The following is a 20653-nucleotide window of genomic DNA, read 5'->3' as shown; positions in this document are numbered from 1 at the left end:
ATTTATGTCCAGAAGCATAAGTCCAATAGACTTTAAGAGCTCAATAATGACACACCCTACTGGGTCTCTTAGCAACGAGGAATAACTCCTTCCTTCCAAGATTGCTGCAGCTCTAGATGGGAGAGCAGACGTAGTGTAAAGAAACTGGCTAACCTGGGTTTAGTCTGGGTTTTTGTCCCAAAACACTCCAGGACTTTAAGCAAGTGGCCTATTGTTTTTGAGCCTTAGTTTCTTGATCTTTAAGATGAAGGATGGATCAATGAAGATTCTTTCATTATAAGCGATAGAAACTCACTCTGTCTAAAACTTAATACATGAAAATATGTAAAAAAAAATGAAAATTCACTAGTTGGAAGAGAAAGTTGAAAAGCAAGTGTTGGGTAAGGACTGGAACCAGGGTAACGTCAAGGGTCTAAGTAACAGGAATACATGGAAACACTTCTCAGAGCCTCAGAAGAAACATGTCAGCCCTAACAGACTATTTTGACCTTGAATCATTTAACTTAAGATTCAAATTCTCAGAAGGAAGATGCCATGTTTGGCTAGGACAACTCTGAACACTTTGATTGATAGTCCTATCAAGACTGGGGCAAAGAGAATTTTCAAAAGAAAATAGAGGCTCTAATGACCAAGAAAGAGCAGTAGGTATAGGGCAACTGATAGTAACAGATGCCACCACTAGGGGCTAGGAGTGGATGATCTCATAATTTCTTAAAGCTCTGGCTGTCTGTGGCTTGGGGATTAGAGAAACTGAACTTCTCATTTTCAGGATAACTGTACCTCGGGCTTTGTCCTTTCTATGTGGTACTGATGTGCCCTTTTTTCATAATATGAGAGAACCTTTTAGCACTGGAAGTGGTGGAATAAATTCCCCAAGTGTCACTCAGACTGAAGGGACTGAGACGTTTGGTGATTTTTGTTTTAAGACACTTTTTCTGTACATGACTTTAGTTCAATCCCACAACCTGTATCTTATAGAAGTGGAAACCAGGTCTTGTTTTGGAGGATTCTACTGAACTTTCCAATTTTCTGCTCCATAAATCTAATATTTGCTGAGGTCGGCCATCTAGTAAGAGGACAGCTGGGGCCTAGAATTTAATTGTGCTGGATTATGGTAAAATTATATATATATATGAAAAAACAAATGCATTGGAAGCTTAGCCACATGCTTCTTCTCATTTGACCTCTACCTCCTTAAAGGTCACTGGAATTCATCAAAAAGAAAAAAATGTATAGTTAAGCTAATATCTCAATCTACTGAGAAGAAGGAAGATGCTTCAGTTGCGTGTCTGAGGAAAGGGACACTCTTCTGTTCAGAGGGCATGCAGGGAAACACAGAAGCCAATTGGGGAGGGAGGAGTTTGGCAGTTTCCCTAACAGACAAACCTGATATCCTCCAAGTCACACCCAGTGTCCAAAAGCAATGTGGGTGGGCTTCTTTTCCAGACATCCCTGAACAGCTGTGTGTGGGCTGCTTCTCACTCTTACCCCTCCTTTGCTCCATGCCCACGTGAGTGAGATAAATAAGGAGAAACAGGAAGTCCTTATTTGGCACTTTCCAGATTTTTTTTTTTCTGAACCATTTGTCCGTCGCAGATATGACTCACCCTTACTCTAAATGTTTTGGTGTGTATTTACTAAAGGGAGGAAATCTCTTACATAATCACAGTTCAATACCTGAAATGAGGAAATGAACACCTTATGGGTTTTGCCAATTGTCCCAACAATGTTCTTTATAACAAGAGAAAATCCTGGATCATACATTGCATTTATTTGTCCTATTTCTTTATTATCTTTTGATCAGAACAGATTCTCAGTCATTGTGATTCACAACAGGGATATTTTAGAAATGTGTGGGACATTTATTTTGTAGAATGTACTTCAGTTTAAGTTTGATTGATTGTTCTTCATAATTAGAGTTAATCATATACTTTGAACAGAAATATCACAAAAGTGATACTGTGTCCATTTCCATTCATCATATCATGAATTGCTCAGTTATTAAAGCTCACCAAATGTGTTTTCCTCAGGCTTCCATCTCAGAAGCAGATTTACTGTCAAAGTGATAAAATGTAATCATCAAAACCTCTCATTTGCACACAGTTACGGGCACTATGTTTATATGGTCATTATTGTTTCTGTACAATACACTAATATGAGACATTTTAACTATAATCTTCTAACACTGCAATCCCTTTCAACTCCAATTTGCCCTTCAACACTTTTCATGCAAAATGGAGTGGTGATACAGTGGCTGTGGGGTTTTTAGAATCCAGCCCAGGGCAAGTCGAATAGGGGGTACTTTTATTTTGGGTTTGAGGAAAATACATTTATGTGGTTTATAGTTACATTTGTGTAGAGTTACACTACTGCTACTCATCCTGGTGTAGGAATGACTTCCAAGAATACTCCTCCTGCCCATGGCCTTGACTCACTGGGCACGGTGTCATTGAAACTCAGGCTGGAGGTCATATCGCAATATCGGATCTCCCTTACAAAAACTGCAGGGAGGCAAAACTGTAAGCAGAGGATACAATATCACCAATATTTAATCAAAACGCAAGTTCTCTCCTGTCTATTATTTAGCAAATATAATTATAAATGCACTGTACATTATTTGGCCACTTATGATGGAAGGTACATTAAGGGGAGTCTATGCTTTACATGTTTGTGGAAACACAAGTGGACGGCAGTGCCGCCAACAGCAGGTGCGTCTGCCAAGCCTCAGACCGGGGCTGCAAAAGATAGGGCTGCATGTGTGAAATCAAGATTCCGTCCAAACCTAAGGGTCCACGTTTCTGTGACTGCACATGTGTAAGCTACATTCATATATGACCCATCTGTTGATCTATTTACATGAAATCACTTTGTTCCACAATAATTTGAGGCAGCTTACAAAATGCCTATACTCATAAGAAATTAAAAACTACATATGCAGGGTCACCAGGAACTGACAGAAAGGGAAAATGGAGAGTTTTTCAGTGGGTATAGAGTGTCAGTATTGCAAGATGGAAAAGCTCAGGAGATTTATTGCACAATAATGTGAACACACATAACTTTACCAATTGTACACTTAAAATGGTTCTGATGGTAAATTTTATGTTTTGTGGGTTTTTTCCACAATTAGGTTTTCAAAGAGTTTAAAAATAATAGGTAGGTAAATGAGGGAGTCAATAACCAGTAGAAACATCAAGGGTAAGAAAAATAGAAGGAAACCAAGAACAATATCTGTTCACAAAATGTATTACACGAAATTCTACACTTGTGCTAATAGGCCATGAATTAATCTGTGAATATCTAAACAGGCAGTGTAAGGAGGACTTATGTGTGATTTTTTTAAATCTACAATAATAGCGTAGACTCTTGGTATGAATAACATATTGTAGGCACAAAATATATACCTGAAAGAATAAGGGGAAAAAGATAACATATACTGAGTCTTCCAAATAAATGGACCTTTAGCTTCTAGTATCTGAATCTAGTGCATTTGTTTGATTGCTTTTTACAAATAAATGAAAATGAATTGATGTTGTAATGAGACCTGAATTTATAGTGGTTTCCAGTAGAGAAATTCTCTCGCAAGACTGTATGGTACTCATGGATCTGATATTTGATTAACACTCAACATGCACAACCTTGTCTGTTTCTTCTGTGTGTCCAACAGCATGTTGGGTTCTGTGAGTACCAAATGAATCAATAGGACCTAGTGCCTGCACATGGATAGCCACAAGAAGAGATGAAAATGATGTTCTCTTTCCTTTTTGCATCCTAGGCTTCATAGACAAAAGAATGACTATGGCATAACTGAGTCCCAAAGTAACTGATAACCAATTTGTCTGCTGGGCTTTTGGTTTGGGTTGTCTGAAGCCTGATTAATACTCATGAGATAAGAATATATTCACTAGAATTAATGAAAATGTGCGTAGGTGGGAGACAATAGAATGTCACATTCTTATTTACTTTTCTGTCGTTTGAGCCCAAGAAAGACAGCTGTGGCTGAACCTGTCCCTCAGACACACATGTGCCAATTTGTGCCTTATTGTCTGAGCTGATCATCAAGAAATCACAAAAGCCATCATTTTCAGAAGACAGGGAGTAGGTAGTGAGCAAAGAAAATAAGTTCTTATCAATATATACTGAAGATATGGCATGATGACTTTTTTTTAAACCACTGAGTGCCTTACTTGTGTGTCGTTTCCTGAGGCATACTGTTTATCTGTCTAGCACAGCTACCCAAAAAAGGGGCTAAGAGACACTTATACATACCGTTTTTTATAATTCACTATACCCAAAGTTCAAAAAAAATTTATGTTAAAAAAAAGGAATTCACGTACTTAGAAAAAATACCAGCAAATGAATGACTGAAGAATAACAATCCTGTGTACAATGGTTTGTTTTACACAACGCTTTCACAGACATCATTACCTCATTGGAGCCTCCCAAATGTCACATTGTGATTAGGACGAGTGGTGTCATTATCTCCATTGTATGCATGAGGAAGCTAAGACTCAGGCAGCTTTAAAAAAACAGACTCACCGTTGCATAAGCATCAGTGGCAGTGGTTGGCACTACACCGGATTCTTACTCCCAGAACCAAGTCCATCTGCTCAACAAAATAGGTCAATAAAATAATTAAGTGCCTATAGTATGCCTGGTGTTGTTCAGGACTCTGGAAAAATAAAGGTAAATAATGCACAGTCCCCTTTCCCTTTACAGTACATCTGCAAACCCAGAATTTTTCCTAAATATTTTATGCTGATGATCTATTTAGGTAACCACTAAATTCTAAGAATTAGTCAAGCTAGGTGTTATTATCTCCAATTTATAGAGGAAAAGACAGCTGGCAAACCTGCATCAATCACTTAGCTAGAGAGTGGTAGAGCCATGATCTGAACTCAGGGAAACCTGTTTCTCTGAAATTGTTACCACACGTTTGACCTCCAAATGCTTCAGAATACATGGTGCACATTTTTATATCTTGGAGTCCTATGCATGATCTCTAGCACATGATCTCTAACAGCGTCCTTTTTCTGGTCCAGCTAGCCTGTGATAACATAACACCACAAATGCCAGCCCCCAAAGGAAGGCATGAGCTCATAACAAGCACCCACATTTGGGCCAGAAGTCAAGAATGTTAACTCTGCTTATTTTGAAATCTGGGTTGTGCGCACTGTTTAAGCATGTGGGAGTGAATGCACTGATAAAAATGCTTCTGTGGGATGGAAATGATTCTCAGGACTGCCTCACAGGGGAATCCACATGGGATGACCCTTGAATGGGTCTTGCTTACAGATTCTAAGGAGTCAATTTAAAATACAACCTTGGAGAAATAACAACAGTCTGAAAACACGACCACTCTTAGTTGCCTTTGGGTAAGTAACACACTGTTCTGTCACTTAGCCACTTATCCATTTAAACCATTTGGTTCCTAGTCAACATATCCTGTTTTATACTTCTGAACAGAATAAATAATTTTCTTCATGGACCAAAAGGATCATTTATATTATAATCATGATAGCAAGGAATACATTTTGAAAATAAAAATTATCTTTCTCTGTCAGATCATGAGACCCTGACTGTGCATATATAAATGTGTGGCAAGAAATAAGGGAGACGAGCAAGAGTGAGAGAGAAAGAAGTAGACACAGTGATGATATTTACATAGTGATGTATGTGTGAATGTATATGTGTATGTGTACATGTATCTAGATTACTTGTAATATGTGAATGTGCTTACATATATGTGTATACTTATATACATATATGTCAGATAAATATGTACTAATGCATGCACAGTATCTACATACAAAGTATTTAGTAACCAATTTTCTCCTCCAATTTGCTTCTTTTCTTCCTAACAATCAAGGCAAAAAATCAAGACAAAATTAAAAAATTCTCTAATGGAAGAGATAAAACAATCTAGGCATTGTTTTTTCGTGGTGTGGAAAACTTTATGGACACCATCACAAAGACAAAATAAAAGAAAGTAAGTTCATAAACTTTTAATAAAGTTCATAAACTTTTAAACTTTTTCTTCATGGGGGTGGTTAGAGTACAGAAAATATGTTCTTGACAATACTCTGTATTTGTCAAATTTTATGCATTATTTTAATACTCAGAAATAACCCACAAGAAACAACCATTAAAAATAGTTTTGTATAGAATTTATCTCTGGAAGGTGTTCATAACAAAGGGGTGACACATTATGCCAAGATGCATAAATCTAGAAGAATGTGTCTCAATTCCCTGATGGAGTGGGATCTACATGAAGAATTTCTCTACTAAGGAATGGGAATGACTTATGTTCGCTCTTATTTGCATTGTGCAGTGTTGGAGATTGAATGGAATTCAGAGCTTTTACATGGGTTGTTTGGATGAGGGTAGATTGTGTAAATCAGGATCACAAGGTCAACATGCAGTTTCTCACCTTGAGTTTTCTCCATTAATAACCATTGGCTTAAGGGGGGAAAGTGGCTCTTGTGAGACATTTGTGGTACAGAGTGTGGCAGCCATGGACATACACAGCTCAGCTCCTCTGAAGTGAAATGCATAACTGACTGATGGCCATAGTCAGTGCTCCTTCCATCCACATCGCTTTCTCACTTAGGCCTTCCTACCTCCAGTCTCCTCTCAGCCAAGGACAGAGCCTGGTGGGGCTACTAGACCAGGCCCATTCTGGCAACACATAGGACACTTCCAGTTGGTGATTTTGACTTGAGAATGCCTCACTGACCTGGCCAAAGCTGTTTTGAATATTTACTTTAGTCTTAAATCTTTCTACTGAATCCTTCTTTTCCTCTCTTTCTCTTGGTTGTCAGAGAGAGCATTTATTACCCTCTTAACTATGCACCTCCTCTGCTTCCTTCCTCTTTATCTTCCAAAGGCATTCTCCCTAGTGCATCTTTTGCACATCCAACTGTATTCTGGGGTCTGCTTCTTAAAGGACACAAAGTAATACAAGAGGTTCTGAGAGTTGTCCAAAAATGAAGATCAAAGTTGGGTATTTAGGACTGACTCACTGTCCACTGGTCAAGCAAATACAATGGCATCTGGAACTATGTAGATTATGAATGATTTCTGGCTCAAGGTGGGGACCCATTACTATAGATTCCATTGTTGTTGACATAGGAAAACATCCAATGTAGGGGGTAGACTCTTGCAGGCTCTAAGATCCAAGCTTTTAAGAAGACACAGGGGGTGCAGTGCCTACAAGGAAGTGAAGTTGTATGGCCACTGCTAGGTTGTACTGACACTCTGCAGAGGGATATTGAGAAAGTGAGAAGTCTTAACAAGCAGTCGAAGGCTAAGTGTGAGAGCCAGATGGTCTCTTTAGTAGCTTACAAAAAAAATAAGGGCCTTTGCAAAAACAAACAAAGCTAAGCAGAACACTGAGAACAGAGCTCAAGAGACATTTGAGTGCTTTGCCAAGGTTGCTTGGAAACACCTGAGACCCTGAAATGTGGCATAGGGACATTAAGTGGATGCATCCCATGAGGTGGTTTTATAGACTGTCTGTGTTAGTCCGTTGAGGTTGTTATAACAAAGTACCACAGACTGGGTGGCTTATAAATAACAGAAACTTATTTCTGTTATTCTCTTATGAGATCAGGTCCCAGCATGGTCGAGGGAAGGCCTTCTTTTGGATTGCAGACTTCCTAATGTGTCCTCACATGCTGAAAGAATCTAGGGTGCTCAACGGGGCCTCTTTTATAAAAGCACTAATCCCATTCATAAGTGCTCCAGCCTCATGACCTTACCAACTTACTAAAGCCCCACCTCCTAATAACAGCACATCAACATATAAATTCTGGGGGACACAATCTTTCAGAACACAGGACTCCCCTAAACACTCAAAACTTGTAGAGATAGACCACACTTTCCTAGTGAGAGCTAGCACTTTCTTTATACTGGAGAATGCTACAGAGGCCTTTTGTGGAAAAGCAACAGTTATCTCACTGTATAAGGCAGAGTCCCAGCAGAACTCAGCTGGTCAAAGAGTTCCCTTATTCAAAGATAAGGGAAGAAATAAATTATATAGCAAATAAATAATATATCAATTAATAAATTAGCAAGTACATCCTGGTAAAAGTCACAGAAATATCTCTGGGTCTGGATTTTGAGGGTACTTGACTGAGGGAGATGGTAAATAAGACTACATAAGAAAGAGGAGAGGGAAGATGGCAGTGAAGTAAGTGGGGGCTGAGCCCACTTGCTCCTGTACCCAACTGGTACATTTGGCTGATCTTCCGAAGGACAAAGTGAACAGCCAGCAGAATCTTAGCTGATATGAAGTTTGGAAGCCAAAGTGTGCAGAAGACGCTTGGATAGGGCAGTAAGGAAGGTTTCTAGGCGGAGGAGAAAGTCCGTGGGCATGAGGCCAGAGCCGCAGCTGCCGCAGGGACAACTTCAGAGGAGAGCCGGATCAGTGCGGGCAAGCCGCAGACCCATGCCATGAGATACCTGAATGTGAAAGTGACCAGGAGGGAAAAAAAGGCATGCAGGCACACCACCACTGGCAGTGTACCCAAGCCGGGCCGCAGTCGCCGGCCAGGACAGTGCTAGTGAGTGTTGGGGATCGTGGCGGCACCTGGAGCTGGGGAAGAGGTAGGCTGTGACTGGCCTTGACCCAGACAGACTTTGGACTTGCCAGAGAGATGGAGTGTGTGGAAAGCCAGGTGGTGGCTCAGAGCAGCAGCAGTGCCCAAAGAGACTTTTTTCAAAGGAGAACTGTGGCAAGGTGCCAGGACTGCACGTGTGCATGCGCAGGCGCAACTGCCAGGTAAACTAGGAGGGAGGATTGTGGGCGTGATTTGCTCCCACTCAGTACACCTCACAGATTGATCAAAGGGATGCAAAATGAGGTGATTTATTAGCGCCAGCCTGGCACAACTGTACAGGGTGGAGAGTCGGGGCTGCACAGTGCTCTGATGCTTTATTGCTATATTGTTAAGAGAAAAACATTACAGTTGTTCTGTCTCTAAAGAGTACAGGGACCATAGCACAGACTGACTGGTAAGGAGTGCAGTGGAGAGGCGAGGAGGCTGGCGGTGCACGCATAGGCAGCAGCGCCAGTAGGATAACTAAGCGACTGGTTGGATGCCCCTGAGAAGATTGGGGTCTAAACCCTAAGCTGGGATCCCCAGCCTAGAACACCAGAGCCCAAAAAGTACACAGATAACAACCAGCAGTGAAAAGCGGCAGAGTTGCTCTCCGCCACAGGCAGATGGCTGGAGACGCAATGAGCCGTTTAAAGGGACAACACACAAATTTTCATTTGCTGTCACTTACTCAGGGTTCTGGCAAAGGTGGGGGCAGAGTGGGCTGGAGACGCCTGAGGAGAGACTGGGGACTGAAGCTCTGGGGAGAGAACTGAGAGAGTAGACTCCGGGATCCCAGTGCAGAGAGTCATCCACCATACTGCAGCAGCCATTGTGCTCAGGCAGATCACTCCCCTGAGCGGCAGCAGCCAGAGGGAAAACAATAGCCCCAGCCCCAGTGGGGACTCTGCCCCGCCCTATGGGACTTAAGCCTGACTGCAGGGTGATTCAATTAACAACTGACTGAGAGGGCCACAGACAGTATATCCCTGGAAGTCTCCAACAGGCTGCCTAAGGTCAGATGGGGTCAAATTCTGACATCACCAGAGGCAGATTCAGAGAGAAAAAACAGTTGTAAATACTAGAGGCTACCAAGACGAAATCCACTGTGGTCTTCTCCATGATTTGTGATATTTTCTTTCCTGCATAGCTTTTTAACATTCATTTCTTATCCATCATATGGATATTCCACCTTGTGCATATTCCGCCTTCTTCATTCCCCTTTTTATTAATAAAGTAAATTTTACTTTGTCTCTTTGCATTGCTCCAACTCCCAACTCTTATTAGTGTTCCTCCCTCTACCCTCTCAAAATCATTTTTCTTTCAGTAGGTCATCTCATACTCGCTCTCTTTTCTTATAATAGTCTTAATCTCTTTATACCCTTATTAATACTGGTTCATTTGCTGTTGGTAGTGGGATTGCAGGGGAAAGTTATTTTTGCTGGCGTGGGTTTGTTTCCTGGGCTTTGTGGTTTTGTTCTGGCAGCACCTGCACAATAGCATATAAGACGCGGTGGGTGGAGTGACCCTCAGTCAACCAGCTGGGGGGAAGGATCCATCAAAGAATGACCCAACAACAACCAAAACCCAATTACATCCAGAAAGACAACAAAAATGGCACAAAGGGTATCCCAAGAGCATCCAGCTCAGCAGATCAAGGAGACCGCACCACTGAATCTCACAGGTCTCCTACCGTAGAAGATCAAACCACAAAGTTAGGGAGTCAAAACAGATCATTTTAAGAAGTATAAGCAAGCAAAGAGTCTCACAAATAATGGGAAGACAACCTCCATTCAAAAGGAAGAGAGGAATCCTTAGAAAGAGTGCTAAATGAAATAGAGGCAAGTCAACTATCAGATATTGAGTTCAAAACAATGCTTATAAGTAAGCTTAATGAGCTCAGTGGAAATTATGAAAAACTACAAGGAAACTATGAGGAACTTACTGCAAACCATATCAGCATGAAAAAGGACATAGAAACAATCAACAAGAACCAAGAGGAAGTGAAGAATACAATTTCTGAATTGAAGAACATAGTAGAAGGAAGCAAAAGCAGACTAGATGAGGCAGAGGATAGAATCAGTGAGCTGGAGGACAAGGTAGAAAAAAACATCCAGAAAGAGCAATAAATGGAAAAAACACTCAGAAAGAATGAAGAGGTGTCAAGGGAACTGCAGGATAACATGAAATGTAATAATATCCATATAATAAAGATACCAGAAGGAGAAGAGGAGCAAGGGATAGAAAACCTGTTTGAAAAAGTAATGATGGAAAACTTCCCTAATTTCATGAGAGAAAAAGTCACACTACTCCAGGGAGCACAGAGGGTCCCAATCAAGAGGAACCCAAAGAGGCCCACTGCAAGACACATCATAATTAAAATGACAAAATTCACAGAAAAAGAGAGAATCTTAAAGTCAGTGAGGAAGAAACAGGAAATGACACACAAGGGAGCCCCGATAGGGTTAGCAGCTGACTTCTCAACAGAAACTCTGTAAGTCAGAAGGAAATGGCAAGAACTATTCCAAGTAACAAAAACCAAGGGCCTGCAACTGAGACTACTCTACCTAACAAGCCTCTCAATCAAAATGGAAGGTGAAATAAGGAGCTTCACAGACAAAAGAAGGGTCAAAGAACACATCTCCTCCAAACCAGCACTGCAAGAGATGCTAAAGGGTCTGCTTTTAGAAGATGAAGAAAAAGAGCGAGAGAGAGGAACACAGGTACAAATGGGGTAAAATGGCAATGAATAAGTACCTATCAATAATAACCTTAAGACATAGGGTAATAGTCAAAAGACATAGGGTAGCTGAGTGGATAAGAAAACATGACCAGCACATATGCTGCCTACAAGAGACTCTCCTAACAACAAAAGACCTACACAGACTAAAGTGAAGGGTTGCAAAAAATGTTCCAAGCAAAAGAACAAGGGAATAAAGCCTAGGTAGCAGTACTTACATCAGACAAGATAGAGTTTAAAACAAAGGCTATAAAAAGAGACACAAAAGGGAATATCCAAGGGAATATATTCTTCCCTTCATAATATTCAAGGGGAGAATCCATCAAGAAGACATAAAATTGTAAAGATATATACACCCAACATAGGAGCACCCAAATATATAAGAAAAACCTTGGAGGACTTCAAGAAAGATATAGACAGCAACACAATTAGAGTAGGGTATTTTAACACTCCACTGTCGACAATGGATAGATCTTCCAAACAAGGATATGGTGGACCTGAATGACGCATTTGATCAAATGGACATGACTGATATGTTTAGAATCTTTCATTCCAAAGAAGCAAATTACACATTCTTTTCAAATGCACATGGAACATTTTCAAAGATAGACTACATGATAGGACATGTAGTCCTAAACAAGCCTAAACAAATTCAAGAAAACTGAAATCATATCAAGCATTTTCTTGGACCACAATGGCTTGAAACTAGAAATCAACCTCAAGGAAAAAAACCTCAAAAACAGTCAAATGCATGGAGACTGAATAACATGCTATTAAATAATGAATCAGTAACCAATGAGATCAAGGAAGAAATCAAAAAGTTTCTGGAAATAAAGATGAACACACAACAACCCCAAACCTATGGGACACAGTGAAGACAGTCCTGAGAGGGAAGTTCATAGCAATACAGGCCAACCTAAAAAACAGAAACATTTCAAATAAACAACCTAACCCTACATCTACAAGAATTGGATGAACAACAACAAACAAAGCCCAGAGTGAGTAGAAAGAAGGAAATAATCAAGGTCACAGCACAATTCAATGATATAGAGACTAAAAGAAAAGGTCAAAGGATCAATAAGTCCAGGGGCTTGTTCTTTGAAAAGTTAAACAAATTTAACCAGCCTTTGACCACACTCATCAAGAATAAAAGGAAGATGACCCAAATAAATAAAATTAGAAACAAAAGAGGTGAAATTACAACCAATACCACAGAAATACAAAGGATGGTAAGAAATTACTATGAATAACTATATGCCAAGAAATTTGAAAACCTGAGTGAATTGGACAAATTTCTAGAAAAATATAATCCTCCAAAAATGAGTCAAGAAGAAGCAGAAAGCCTGAATAGACCAATGTCAGGTAGTGAAATTGAAGCAGTAATCAAAAATCTCCTGTCACACAAAAGCCTTGGGCCAGGCGAATTCACAGGAGAATTTTACCAAACATTTAGAGAAGAGCTAACCCCAAACCTTCTCAAACTATTCCAAAAAATCCAAGAAGGAAGACTCCCAAACTCTTTTTATAAGGCCAGTATTATCCTAATTCCAAAACTAGACAAAGACACAACACAGAAAGAAAACTACAGGCCAATAACACTGATGAACATAGACGTTAAAATCCTCAAAAAAAATTAGCAAACCAGATCTAGCAATACATTAAAAAGGTCATATGCTATGATCAAGTGGGATTCATTCTGGGGAATGAAAGGATGGTACAATGTAAGCAAATCAACATATGTAATATACCACATAAACAATATGAAAGACAAAAAACACAATTCCACTGCTGGGATTATACCCTAAGAAACACCAATCCTGAAACACCAATCCAAAAGAACCTATGCACCCCAATGTTCAAAGAAGCACAATTTGTAATAGCGAAGTACTGGAAGCAACCTAAGTGCCCATCAGCAAATGAGTAGATAAAAAAACTATGGTATATTTACACAATGGAATTCTATGCAGCAGAGAGAAGGAAGGAGTTTATACCCTTTGCAATGGTATGGATGGAACTGGAGAGCGTTATGCTAAGTGAAACAAGCCAGGTGGTGAGGGACAAATACCATATGATCTCACCTTTAACTGGAACATAATCAACAAAAGAAAAAAGCAAACAAAATATAACCAGAGACATTGAAATTGAGAATGATGTAACAATAGCCAGAGGGGAGTGGGGAGGGGATAGTGGGAAGAGGGGTCTACAGGAGCTACTATGAAGGACACAAGGACAAAATCAAGGGGGAGGGTAGAGGTGAGGGAGGGAGGTGGGATTGGCTGGGGTGGGGTGGAGGGATAGGGAGAAAATGCAGACAATTGTAACTGAATAACAATAAAAAAATTAAAAAAAAAAACACATAATCATCAATATGCTGAAAAAGCATCTGATAAGGTACAGCACCCATTTATGATAAAAACATTCAGGAACAATGCTGAGTGAAGAGAAATTACAAGTTTTTTGAGACAGATGGTAGTTAAGTTATGAAGAGGCTAAGGGAAATGGGCATTTAAGGATAGCTCTATGATGTGAAGCCAGAAAATCTGCCAGGGGAAATGTTACATGGGTAGCAAAGAAGACATATGACTATCCAAGGCTATCAGAAATGTACTGGGGAAAAGCTTAGCAGCATCACTAAGAAGTTCATTTCTGGTTCTCTTTTGCAGCCCAGGGAAGGCAGTAGAAGAGATAGTCACAGAGTTGGGCTCATTAACATCAATGGTAATAATGCTCATCTATCCACAAAGTAATAGAAGCCAGATGTCAGAAGGTCATAATTACCATAATGACTAGTAATGTCAGAGGTGCAACCAAGATGGCTTGACCTGCAAGAAGTTGGTCAAAAGAACATGGAAAACCAAGGGGTATAAATAGGAAGCCAAGAAGGATTCTACTTAGATCTACAGCAGAAAAAGCAACAATGGAGACTAGATGGCTAAAGGGAGCCACCCAACATGAAGTCACAACCCCTTGCTTAATTTTTTGATCTGAATTACTTTTTAGATCTAGAATCCTTTGACTGAAGAGGTAACAGGATCCCTAGGAAAAAGTAACCTGTAACACTATGGCAAGTATACCCTGGTGATTTCTTCAGGCTTTTCTAAAGAGACACAAGGCCAATTTCAGGGATGTGCACTGAGTTCTTTATTTAGAAGGTCTACTCACTTGGTTTAGTGTTGTATTGTTGGCATCTTGATTTCTTAATCATTTTAAATAAGTAGCCTCACGTTGTTATTTATACTGGACCTCACAAACAACATAGCAGTCTTTGCTATAGCTATTGATTTGGGTGACTTTAACTAGGTAACGAGCATCTGAGTTTACATTGACCTTAAGTGTAATCATCATTTCCTGTTAAAGTGGAAGCTCAACATGATCAAGTAATAAATGGAATCCAGGTTAAAAGCAATGAAAGTGGGAAAGGTCAAGCAGAAACCTCTGAAACTGCCCTCTACTCACTTGGCCAAGCGAATAAATAAAAAGTAATATCACGTTCCAGGAAGCATGATGATTAGTGCCATCATTTAGCCAAAGAATATGGACCCTGAGGTGCAGGGGGGACACTGTTTCATTTCTCAATGTGACCCCCGAAGAACTCAGATGGATGTTGGAGACAGAGTGTAGGCTCTGGAAAGCTCAGTCATATCTCTTATTGCAACTGCTATGCTAGAGATGCTGTCCTGCTTTGCTAGAACAGATTAACAAGGTCTCAGGTAGGTACATGATATGTACTCATTCATTTGGCAAGTGCATCCTTGTCTATTCTGATTATAAAGGAGAATCATAAATAGTTTACATTTGTGTGAGATATGCAAACATATTTGTAGTTTTGTTTCAGGACTGTTTTAACTCTCCTGCTCTTTGTCAAATTGTACACTAAAGATATGTGGGCTGCCTTTTCCACCCATAGAATATCACACTGAAGCATTATATCAATTACCCATTGATCAGGCAGGACAAACAAGAGATAGCCTTCTGGAGGCCTTGGTAAGAGACATGTGCTCCAGAGGATGAGGAACAAACCCTGACGGAATTTAGATTCCTGACCCTTCAGGGAAGTCTTCAGGAATCCAGTAGTCAGGAGTTTGTCAGTATTGCTTTCCAAAGGAAAAAAAAAATGCTGCATTTTGTATCCCCTAACACGAAGATGAAAGCAAAGAGATACATAGTTCTCTTTGGGTCCTGAAAGAAACACATTCCATTCCTAGGAATAGTGCTTTGGCTCATGTACTGGGTGGCAGGGGAGACTCAAGGTGTCTGGTAGAAAAAGATACAGCATGGAGCTTCTGGCAAGCCACAGTGGGGAAATCACAGTGCAGACCCTGCTATTCTGGAGTAAGTTAACCTCATCCACAGGGGACAAAGTAATATATCTTTGGGTAAAACAGCTCCTGGTGTGTTACTGGGTCCTGGTAGCAGCAGAAAACTTGGCCATGGGGCACTAAATGACCATGTCATTTGTTGGATTATTTTAGTTCTTCCAAATTATTAAGTCAGTCCAGCATCAGTTAAGCATAAGATGAAAATAGTATGCCCAAATTGGGCCAAAGCAGGACCAGAGCTTGGTCAGCTTCAAGAGCAGGTAATTCAGAATCCCTGCCACCTACAACAGTTATATCAGCACCCTCCTCTACTTTACACCTAATGCTAGCTGAAGGAGGTGAAAAAGTCTGTCAACACCCTTCAGCTACAGTCAACCAGCTACACCTGTAGCTGAGTAAGTCTGATTTATCGATATGGGAAAGAAAGCATGGGGATCTATGGAGCATCTCAGAAGGTGATAGGAAGAACTTACTATGGAATTGGGGCTCTGCTATGTACTGGGTGCTGTTCTGGAGCAATTCTATGAATTGGTATCTTGATAAATCTTATCTCTAACTAAGGTGGGTAAATAGAATGAAGCTAAAGCTATAATTGCGTAGTTATAATTTTTTACATCACATGTTAAGCCCCATCAGAACTCAGGAAAGGAGATCAAACAAACAAACAAATAAAATTATGTAAGTGTGTTAAATGCCATTAAAAAAGGGAGAAAAGAAGCTGAAGTTATGAATCATGGGAGGGAAAGGCCACAGTGGTGCTGGTAAACTTACTTTATATTAAATAGTTGGGAAAGCTTTTCCTGAAGCAGCGATAGTTAAGCTGAGATCTAGGAGACAAGAAGGGAGTCATGTGAAGAGGGGGAAGAACATGCCAGGTGGAGGGAACAGCATGTGCATGGCTTTGAGGCAGGGGGGAGTTTAGGGGGTTTAAGAAATTGAAAAATGATAGTGCATCTGGGCCAGAGTGAGGAAGGGGAGGATGGAACAAGAGCAGAGTAACGAATTAAAAGGCCAGATTACAAAAGGGCAGGAAAGGAGTTTGGGTTTTATTCCAAGAGTAATATATTTTTTTTTAAGTGTTACGCAGAGATGTGACTGACTCAATTAATGTTTTAGAAAAGTTACTCTGTCTTGGCTGTGGAGAAGACACTGGAGTGGGGCAAGAGTGGAACAGGACGATTCATTAGGGAGGTATTGCAATCATGTGGATTATTAACACCAAATCGAGACGGGCCATCACTCTGCTTTATGAATGAGTTACATTGTCTGTGCTTGAGTGGGACATAGCTGTGTAGGTGGAGGACACAATTTCTTTCTTACAGCTGACATTCCAGTGTCTGAATTTCTGACTAACTTCATTCCCAAAATATATATGGTATTTTATACATACAGTTCAGCAAGATCAGCACAGGTGAAATATTAAGAGTTTATCCTCTGTGACATATCCTCTAAAACATCACCCCCAGTATCTTGTCTTTCGAAAGCCAATTTGTATAGTCAATCTCAAATTAAATGTACTTCACATGAGCCTCTGCCCCCAGTCCCATATTAAAATAAAACAAGAGCACCAAAGTAATAAAGGAAATTAAATCTCTGTGTGTGCGCACAATTATAAAAATAGCCAAGTTCCCACTTAGCTTTGATGAGCCAGTGACGTTGTTTGGGTGCTAGCCATACAGGGCAACCCTTCCCCAAGGAACACAGAATCCTCAAGAACATTTGTTAATTTTGGATTTAGTCCATTGGATTACTCTTTTAAAAAACCACCAAAGAGAAATAATAATGTGCCCATTCCAATGAAAATATCATAATTTGATTCTTATTTACTCTCTGTTAATGGTATCAATTCGTTGAATATTACTGCTTTCCAAGAAAAAAAATGGAGACATTCATTTGGCTAAACTAGGCTCACAATTTGTTCTACTCTGTATGAAACTCACCTGTCATCCTTGTGTAGAAAAAACTCTAAATGGAGTTTTAAAGAGATAATTAAAATGTATGCTAAAATGATTTCTTACTTGTAGTTTATGAGAATTTTTATTAGAACTCTGCATTGAATGGTTATGAACTCAGAAAATGTAAGAATGCAATCAGGCTCACGGTATCTACACTAGATACTAAGAAAAGGGCAAAGAAAAAAAATCACATGAACCTACAGTATTTTCCCCCTTGAATCCTAAGGTTGAAACTAGTTGTACTCATTTATTATATCCATACTTGATGTTTCAAATTTTGAGGAAAAGACTATTATAAATTACTGAAAGCCAAGGAGTTTGGGAAGTTTTTAAATATACTCTTTATTTTAATATTAAAGTGCTATGAATGTTAGTTTTTTAAAGATATTAAAATAGTCTTAATTATAATTCTGACAGAATAATCAAGGCTTAGTGTTTGGGCAATAAATTATGACATAGCTGATTAGTGTTCTAGCTTCAAGAAAAAAAAACAGGATAAAACACCTTCAGGGACAATTTATGTAAATAGCTGATAATGCATTTTAAACCACATTTTGCTTTGAATTTGTTTGGAAATGAGGTGCAAAATGAACCAAGTCAAGTTACATAAACAGCCTAAGAATGTAAAAGATACAGTTTTTTTTTTATATCACCTGCACTCTGGGATTTTGATCTGTCATAGACTAACGTCTTAATCATTGCCTATCTCCTCGTGTTTCTGCCTGAAAGACGTCACAGCCTCGGTAACACTGGCTTACCACAAGCACAAGAATTCAGGCCCCTGAGCTGAAGGGTGGATCACAAGGAAACTCATTTCTAGTGTTCTGATGGCAGAGGAGGCAGGATGAGCATTAATGAACTGAAGTTCTTGCAGTGTTCTCTCCCCACTGCTCTTGCCACACGCTCCTCAGAGACCCTACTCACACTGTTTGGTGTTTTACTTACATAAATGTCTCTCCCCAAGATTTTTCAGGGTATTTTAAAAGTATTCACACCAACTACTCCTAACACACACACACACACACACACACACACACATTTCTTCTATGCCTTAAATTAGAAACTAAATATTATAACATCCATAATTTTTTTTATCTGAAAGGCCAGCTGATAGTAGTTAATGAACCCATATCCCAAGAATTTGTGTGAAGAGAGCTGTTTCTATCTTAAGCACTTTAGGACCATTCCCTTCTCTTTTATAAGGGCTAACTATCCCAAATCCACTGTTCTTTCCTGATGTCAAATGAAGTTTTCAGGTATATTTGCTAGCCTTTCATTAAACTTTACCATCAAGTAAAATAATAGGAGAATCAAGAGTTAGAGAGATTTGATATGGCATTCAAAAGATTTTATGTTCATCTGAAAAACTCTATGAATACATAAAGTGAAAAACATTATAATCCTGCTATCTACTATTTTATGTTTTGCCACACCCTTCTAGACTTTGTTTAAAGGCGTACAAACTTATATATGTTCAAGACTTTTTGAATATACAGATACTCATAACAGGACACACTGTTATCATCCATTCTTTCTCATGTAACGTTATATTAGGAGAAATTTGAGTGTACTCACAATGGTCACGATGATCATGTTGAACTAGGACTTCATGTCTATTGACTCCAAATAAATACTTCCACTCAGCACTTTACTATAATAAAGTTTTGAACATTTATTTTAATCTTCACAGTCAGGAAAAAAAATATCTTTAAAAACAGATGAATACTTTCACACGAATAACGTTTTTGCTTTTGGATGAACTTTTTAAAATAAGCTTTTTATTTTGAAATAATGTTGATTTACAGTAAAGTCAAAACGATAGTATAGAAGTTTCCATATACCCCTTACCCAGGTTCCCCAGATGTTAAAATCTTACGTAACTATGGTACATTTGTTAAGATTTTAAAAAATATTAACATTAGCTCAACTACACATTCTAGATAGATTCCCTGGTGTTTCCACTAATGTTCTTGAAACTTGGGTTGGTGTCTTTCATCAGTTCTGGAAATTTATCAGCCTGTGTTTTTTAAAATATTGACTGTGCTCCATTTTTTTCCTCCCACCTCCTTTTTTACATTTTTCATCTTTGTTCCTCTATATTGCATTTTGGGTCATTATTTCAAATTTATCTTCTATTTTTTTAATTCTCATTTGCTGTGTCAATATGCTACAAAGCCCTTCCCTGTATTTTTCATTGTTGTATTAGTTTTATTTGTAGAAAGATTTATTTGGTACTTTTTCAGGCTCATCTTTCATTTCTTTAAATATAATAATGTATTTATTATCTATTCTGAAACAATTACCTGAAAATTTAACAGCTTAAAACAACACAGTTTTATTAATTCCACGTTTCTGTGTGTCAGAAATCCAGGCACAGCCTCACTGTGTTCCCTATTTCTGAGACTCTTACAAGGTTGCAACCAAGGTTTCAGCCAGGGCTGTATCTACATCTCAAGGCTGGACTCATGTGGTAGTTTTCTGGGTTGAGTTCCTTGAAGGCTGCAGGATTAAGGTTCTCAGTTTCTTACTGGTGGTTGGCTGGAGATCACACTCAGTTCCTTGCCACATGAGCCTCTTAAACATCACAGCTTACTTCCTCAAAGCAAGTCAGTCAAGGAGGCATGAGCGAGAGGGTTTCTGGCGAGACTGCCACAAGTCGCACATAATCATGGAAATGACATTTTGCACTTTTGGTGTATTCTCTTCATCAGAACATCATCACGCCCAGCCTTCTCACTGAAGGGGAGGCAATTATACAAGTGTGTGATATTAAGATTTTTGAAATTTTATTCTCAATTACAGTTTACATTTCATATTATTTTGTAATAGTTTTGGGCGTACGGCATGTAAGACAATCATATACTTTACAAAGTGTTCCTCCTGATATTTCAAGTACCCACCTGGCACCATACATAGTTATTACAGTATCATTGACTGCCTTCCCTGTGCTGTGCTTTACATCCCCGTGCCTCTGCTGTAACTTCCAATTCGTACCTCCCAACCCCTTCACCTTTTTCCACCCAGCCCCTCAAACTCCCACCC

The sequence above is a fragment of the Desmodus rotundus genome, chromosome 2 (genome assembly GCF_022682495.2).
Source record: "Desmodus rotundus isolate HL8 chromosome 2, HLdesRot8A.1, whole genome shotgun sequence".
Taxonomy (NCBI): domain Eukaryota; kingdom Metazoa; phylum Chordata; class Mammalia; order Chiroptera; family Phyllostomidae; genus Desmodus; species Desmodus rotundus.
The sequence above is the reverse complement of the archived record's forward strand: the minus strand, read 5'-3'. Positions refer to the sequence as shown.